This window comes from Babylonia areolata, chromosome 9, assembly GCF_041734735.1.
Source record: "Babylonia areolata isolate BAREFJ2019XMU chromosome 9, ASM4173473v1, whole genome shotgun sequence".
Classification (NCBI taxonomy): domain Eukaryota; kingdom Metazoa; phylum Mollusca; class Gastropoda; order Neogastropoda; family Buccinidae; genus Babylonia; species Babylonia areolata.
Window position 1 is genome coordinate 41,741,019 of NC_134884.1, and position 8,275 is coordinate 41,749,293.

Below are 8,275 nucleotides of genomic sequence, written 5' to 3' on the forward strand. Positions count from 1 at the left end.
ATATTACATACAACACTGGACGGATCTAAAAATATAAACCAAGCTGTTTAGCATAACTTCGCAATACAATAAGACTGATACCAAAAAAATGTACTGACACCTGTTTAGTACACTCCCCTGTATAACCTGCCCCTCTAGAAGTCTAAGCCAGCATCAGCAACAGGAATCATCCCACATGGATCCACAGAAATCAACATCACTGTCAAGAGGAGGAGAACTTGTCTTTACCTCACTGTATCAGAGACTGACATACCGGCAAACTTACAGTTTGGCCAACAGCAAAGTGACAGCTGTATGATCAATGGTTTCTCCACTGCAGTGGGAATTCATCTACAGCTTAGCCTTTTGTGAAGGACTTCAAACTAGGAGGCAAGGTGCAAATGTTCTTAGTGCTGCAGCCTTGGGGGCTAGTTGGCCTTTGGGGACCACCTTCAAAGGCCAAAAGGGTGGGGATGTAACTTGGGCAAGACAATCTCCACCATACTCAAATTCTAGCCCAGACAGTCGGGACTGCAGTGTTTTCCTCTGCTGTTCAGAAGGTCAAAGGCAGAGATGATTTTCATACAAGAGGAGAAGTACACTGCTGTCTTTACCAACATTTACTGTCAATGTCATTCTCCAAGGGAGAAATATTGCAGAAAGTGTTTGCAAGATACTGTTTCACATCCATACGAATGATGGGTGCAAAAGCCAAGCAGTTGAAGCACCGGACTTTCAATCTGAGGAACCTGGGTTTGAATCACATTCCTTGCACCTGATGGGTAAAGGGTAAAAATTTTTTTCTGACTTCCAAGGTCAAGAGATATGCAGACCTGCCAGAACCTGAACTCTCTTCATGCGTACGTATACACACGGAGAAAATCAAATATGCATGATAAAGATCCCATAATACATGTCAGCATTCTGGTGGGTTATGGAAACAAGAATATACCCAGCATACACACCCACTAAAAAATATGGCTGCCTACAAGGATGGCTATTTTCTTTTTTGGATAAAGGCCCACAAACACAGGAGTTTCACGTCTATACTGACAGAGAAACAATGTGTTTTGGTCAAGTTTTTTCTCCGCATAAATCCTCAATATTGTCTAACTTGTTTATGTTTTAAAGCATTTGGTTTTAGTCTGCAAAATAAAGTGGACACCACACCAGTCTCATGGTTAAGAATATCACATAAAATGTTTCTCAGTTATATCAGTTGATACTTTCCTACATGTAATGATGTTTTAAAAACAAACAAAAAACAAAAACAAACACCAAACAAACCCAGAAACACAATTATAATACTTTCTCTGAGTTTGGCATATAGTGCCTTCTTTTACAGGGATAGGAATATTTACTTTGACAGAGAGGCAATGTTCTCCACTTACGTGCTCGACAGTGTTGTTGAGGGGTTTTTCTGTGTGCTCATGTGCAAGCTTATGACTTGAATATGGAGGAATAATGTTTGTGTTTGGGACTGCAGGCATGAGTGTGTGTGCATACTACATGTGTGCATGCATGTATGAATGTATGCGTATAACCATACAGGCATACACAAGTTTTTTGGTTGATGAGTTTAAAAAAAAAAAAAAAAAAAAAAAAAGCTTTGTATCATTTGGTCTTGTTCCCTTTCATGTAATGGAAACAAAATAATTAACCTATAATGCTTTGATGTTTGACACTCAATTCCATCATACAACATTATACTCACATGTGATCGTACAGAATTAAAGCACGATAAACTGGCAAACACACACACACACACACACACACACACACACACACACGTGCGTACACAGAAGAAGCAACAGTTAAAAAACAAAACAAAAAACAGGTGAAATAAAAAAAAAAAAGTTTTTGTATTATATGTGTGTGTGTGTGTGTGTGTGTGTGCTCACATGCATGTCTTTTGGGTCTGCAAACTTTGTGACCAGGAATTAAATCATGGTTAAAATGTCCGCATGACGGCAACAAAAAGAACTCCATATACCACTCAAATTTCTGATGGGGGAAATATAACAAGCAGAGATGCAGCAGTTGACTACTGTGGGGATATCAATGTCTTGTCCCTTCTAGCTCAGTCCACCACACACAGGGCCATATCAGAACTGAAAAACTGTGAACATCGGTCTCATAGAACCTGAAAAACAACAACAACAATAACAACAACAAAATTAAAACAAACCAAAAACCAAAAACACTATAAATAGAAAATTCGGCACAAGTACTGTCACTCTTATGCACATAAACCTAGGACCTGCCTCTGACACTGACTATACCTTAAATTTTTCATCAGACGATTAAAAAAACAACAACAACTAACCTCAACATAAACATACACCATGAAATATTACCAGGTATACAAAACAAGGTAAGAGTGCCCATTTATCAAGTGTAGGAGAAAAAACAAAATCAAGGCTTTAAAAAAAAAAAAAAAAAAAAAAAAAAATCCGAAGTTGGTGAAAGGACCAGCACAACAAAAATAAGAAAGGAAGAGACGGAAAGAAAAGGGAAAAGCCAAAATAAACAGAGTGATACTGAGAAAAGGGGAAATCTACAGCACAGAATTACCAGAGGGCAGGTATACTATATGTATCTATATGTATTGAAAGAGCCCCCCCCCAACACCCCCACCTCCCCACAGGGATGGGGAGTGAGGGGGTATGGGGAAACTTCTACATGGAAACCAGTTAAGACTGAATACTATATAAATATTAATGGATGGCCATACATCCCCCCCCCCCCCACAACCCACCCACCCCCCCAAAAAAGAAAAGACAAAACAAAAACAAAACAAAAAACATGTGAGCAATCTAGCAGAAAAAATATGTATATATACCCCATCCCACCAAAAAAAAAAAAAAGAAAAAAAAAAAAGCACACACAGTGACACACAAACAACCCAAAGCAGTTCTGACAACAAAAAAATGATGTGAATGCCTTCTCTCTCTCTCTCTCTCTCTCTCTGTGTGTGTGTGTGTGTGTGTGCATATGCATATATATGTGAAAATGTAAGTAAATGATTTTTTTCACTGTGTTGATCATTAGACATAATACTCAGGCACAATATTTTAAAACATCTTCAACGCGCATCACAAATTCACACTCTCTCCTACAGAAGAATAAACCCACAAAAAAACAAAGAAACAGATTAACTGTACACATGTACCCGCATATAGGTGCATCAAAATAGGCAACAACAACAGTTCCAACACAAATTTGATTCATGTTTTAAAATCAACACACAATTTATATCATTATCAGCATTCATCATCACATGACATGAATATATGCGTCCTCTTCTCTCTCTCTCTCTCTGTATTATTGTTTTTTTGTTTTCTTCCATCTCTGTTCAACCACAAAGCAAGCAGGTTTAAGCCTACCAAAAGACACTTAAGTATTTCAGCTTAAAATGTTTGCATTTGTTCACGCAAAAGTTAAGTATTGTTTTCTAAATCACATCTCCACTGAACTGTGCTAGACTGACAATGTAAATCTTATTCAAAAGGAGGGAAGTGTTTTGTCAAACACTGCTTATTCTGTGTTTATCCAGGGCTAGAAATACTGACCTATCTGTCTGTCTATGACAACTAAACCTTTTGGAGCAGACAAGTTGGGCAACCAGTCTGACTGTGTCAGTGAAACAGTGACTGAGCAGTCAGCTTCAGTGCAGGCCAGTCGCAGTTCCCTCTTCCCCTTCAACATCAAAATCCTCCCTCCCTAAGGTTTCTGTTTTCCTGTAATGCATTCTACTATAAATTGTCTGTTGACTTGTCATTGCAATACTGTGGCTGTTACCTTTACATTCTCTTCACTTATGGAGGGCAAGTAAAAACTTGGGGGAGGGAATAAGTAGATTTTTTTTTTAAATCTGCTTTTCTCTAGGTCAACTGAAATTGATCCAGAAATTTCTCACCCTAATCAGAGACACCTCAACCTTGAAGACGCTAAAACTGAATAGGAGTAGACTGGGAGTGAGACAGGAATCCAGCTATACTTGTCAACTTGAGCGTTGGGTAAGCATTTGGGAACAAAGCCCTCTGTTCATTAAGTACAGCATGTGTGCAAGTCGAGAAGATGTCTGTCTCACCCTAAATTTTAGGAAGAACAGTTTGGAAAAAAAAGAAAAAAGAAAAAAAAGAGGAAAAGAAATCAAAACAAAAATAACTCTCATCATCTCCTCCATGGTAAACACAAGCAAATAAGGAAATAGTGAACTGGGCATCCCAAAACAAACAAACAAAACAAAAAAACACTCAGAAAAAGCACTGAAATCATACAGTTATTATTAACACATTGAAAAAACAATTTTTTTTTTAATGTGTCTCACTTCCACTCCTTTGTGATGCCCTCCCCACCCCCACCCCCTTCTTCTCAACCCCCCCACCCATCTACACCCCCAACAAGCTCAGGCACTGTGCACACACACCACACTGTAGCAACACACTGAAGTTATCATAGTCTTTCAATTTCCAAACATATGGATCTGATAACCAAAAAAGCAAACCAACATGTACAATAAGAAATGTTTGTCATCATCATCATCATCATAATCAAATACAAATTGCGCAGAATCAAGACATGTGTAAGAATCTTACCAGGTTGATTTTAGTTTGTTTTCACCACATTAACATCATCATCATCATCATCAACAACAAAGCGCTCTTTAAAAACAATGATTAATAATCAACGGTAAATGTATGTAAATATCTGTACACTTGTCACACACAAATCAATCCTTCACAGAGCACTGCATGGGTATCAATCAATGACACTCAGAAACATCAATATCACAAAAACAATCCCCCTTCACTGCCCCCCTTCTCTTGAGACCACGTATGAAGAGAGAAAAAAATATCAACAGTGAGAACTGCACAGCTAGCCTTTCTTTCAAGGGTCCTTTTACACATATGGGAACAAACTGAAGCAGATCTTTTTTTCTTTTTTCCTTGGACATTTTTGTCACTGCTGCTTGTTGGTCACAAATTATTTTGTTTTCTCTCTACCACCCCTACCTCCTATTTTATGCCTCATCGCCTCAGCCCAGTTCAATAAATAAAACTGCATTTCTTCATAGTCACTGCATCAACAAATGTCGGTGATCAATTTGTGCTTATACTGTTGATATTACAAATTTCACTGGAAAAAAAAAAGTTATTGATGATGCAATGCTTGACATTTGTGTGGTAAAGTGGTCCTTTTTGTGAAGTCTGTATAAAGAAAAAAAGAAGATAAAATACACAGTTTTGGAAAAAGAAGAAGCTATTCTCCATAATTTATACATTCTTTCTTATCAGTATATTCTGTTCACATGTAGAAACTATTGTACCTCACACACAATTAACACACCAAGTACATATATGTACACATACATACAGACACAGACACACACATGAATATACTTGTGTACATACACAGAGCACCATCACACTATACACATAGTTCATTTGAATGTTCCTTACTTTATTTGAAAAACAGAACAAAAACTACAAATGTTCCGATAAACAGAAGAGGTGTGTAAACAGATTGTAAGAGGGAAGGGTGAGGTAACTGAATGACTGAAGCAATGGATTTTCAATGCAAAGTTCTGGGGTTTGAATCTTGGTGGCAGGTTCTGGTGGTTGAATGGTGGAGATGAATTTCTCATACCTCCCAGGTCAAGACAAGCAATTACCTGCCAGTGCCTTTAACCCGTTCAGAAGTATGCACATGCAGAAGATCAACCTTTGCCATATGTAATGGGTGCCAAGGCACCTTAACTTTCACCAAACATGATCATAACTCTGTTAATTTTGGTTTAACTTCCACCAAGTTTTATGACTTTGTCATTAAAGGATCAAACATGATCATAACTGCATCAATTTTGGTTTCACTTCTATCAAGTTTTATTACTTTGTTGTAAAATTATTTGGATACATGTTCCCAAAAGATTATGAAATTTCAACTACAAATAAATAAACACAAGGTGGGTTATAGAAACAAGTGATTTTCCAGCATGCACTCCACTAAACATGAGAGTCTGGCTGCCTAAACAGTCTTAAGGGTCTGGCTGCCTAAACAGTCTTAAGAGTCTGGCTGCCTAAACAGTGTCACAAGAGTCTATCTACGCCACCAAGTAAGCGTGAAGTATCAGCACTAAGATCACCCCAGGAAACCAGCATTCCCAAGACTGACACCTGGGGCTGTGTTGCACTACCTACCTTGGCGGACCTAAGTTTACTTAGCAGTTAGGAGTTTTCCTAAGCTGATAAACTTAGGAAAACTTTGGCAAACTTTGTGGCCCTGGGTTTGTTTAGCATTCCTAAGTCTACACTAATTCCACAGACAATCTTGGCAGTCCTAAGTTTGTTTAGCATTGAAGAGTTTTCCAAAGTATATACTAAGTATACACTGATTCCATAAACAATCTTGACGGCCCTCTGTTTACTTAGCAGTTAGAGTTTTCCTTTGTTGACATCAATTCCATAGGCAATCTTCGTGGCCCTAGGTTTGTTTAGCATTTATAAGTTTTCCTGAGTTTACACCAATTCCATAGACAATCGTGGCAGCCATGCATTTACTTAGCAGTTAGATTTCCAAAGTAAACATCAATTCCATAGGCAACTTTGGCGGCCCTCAATTTGCTTAGCGGTTAAGAATTTTCCTGAGTCTACACTAATTCCATTGGCTTAGGAAAATTCTTAATGCTGGGTGAATTCAGCATTGGAGAGATCACTTATGCAGCCCAGCCCTTGAATAGGAAACCAGTCTCCAGTCCAGACAAGGTACAGTCCACTCAAGTTCATTAAAGCATGGGTTAAAAGAACAATAACTGATACACTCAAGGCCTGACTAAGCGCGTTGGGTTACGCTGCTGGTCAGGCATCTGCTTGGCAGATGTGGTGTAGCGTATATGGTTTTGTCCGAACGCAGTGACGCCTCCTTGAGCTACTGAAACTACTGAAACTGATACACTCACTATCTTTTGTCCTTGTTTAATCTGTTGAAAAACTTCCATTATAGCATGAGGAAAAACACTACGAAGAAAAAAAAAAAGGGTGTGAGAGGGTGGTGGTGGTTGGGGGCAGACATTACACTTTATATAGTGATCTGTATTAGCTTCACGGATGTGGACAGTAAACAGTCCCCCCCTCCCCAAAACCCCTCCAACCCCCCCACCCCAATCCCTATCAGCAGCAATGCCTCCCCCCCTCAAAACAACAACAAACAAATCATCAACAACAAAAACAACTAACCCCCCACCCCACCCCCCCGGACCCCTCCAAAAAACAAACAAAATAAATTCCAGTAAAACACCCTCAGCTCTCCCAATTGTTTTTCTCTTATTCATTATCAAAAGAAAATATTCATTTACTTTTTTACTTTTCCTGCAGGGAACTGCGGGTAAAAACAGTCATGCACATAAAAGCCCACTCATACGTATGGGTGACTGTGGGAGTTACAGCTCAAGAAGAGGGTGGGGTTGAGGTTGTGGGAGGAGCGGGGGTGTGGGGCTGGGGTGGACTGGAAGCCTCACTGGATTCCATGTTATGTGCCACTGTCTTCCATGTAGGAGTGAAAAATACTGTACCCATCATTGTTCAGCAGACATCTAATGCTCCTTGTCTTATTTCCATTTGCTTTCATCAGACTGAACTTCACACAGAATCCATGGTTGTGACAAGAAAGGGCACAATGGAACGATTCATTGTCATACAATGCAATCTAATACAATATGATCTGAAATGCTAAAATGAGCATAAAGTGTAAATAAACTTACAAACTGAGGTACACAGCTATGTTTTTGGCCACATGAAATGTCATTAAAGCAACAACAAACCCCCCAAACAAGACAAGGATACTGACCCACAAAATAAATGAAGAAGGAAAAAAAAGTGGATGGGATCAAGAGTAAACAATAAACTGCTGGGGGTCATGAGTCTTCTTTGGTCAGGTATTTAAAAAAAAAAAAAGGATTCAATGAAGAAACAGATTTTTTTTCACCTTAATATATATATATATATTTTTTGTTGTTGTTGTTGTTTCCTTGGGTGGGAGGTTGGGGAGGGCAAAAGTCAGAGGATGGAGGGTGGAGAGGAGAAGGGTCAGAGGATGGAGGTTGGGGAGGGCAACAGTCAGAAGATGGAGGGTGGAGAGGGGAAGGGTCAGAGGATGGAGGTTGGGGAGGGCAAGGGTCAGAAGATGGAGGGTGGAGAAGGTACAGTTTGGAGCCACTGAATTTCACCAAGCTGACATTTTTGTGAAATGTTATATCAAATCTGAATCAATTTTTTCCCCTTCTTTTAGCAAGCAA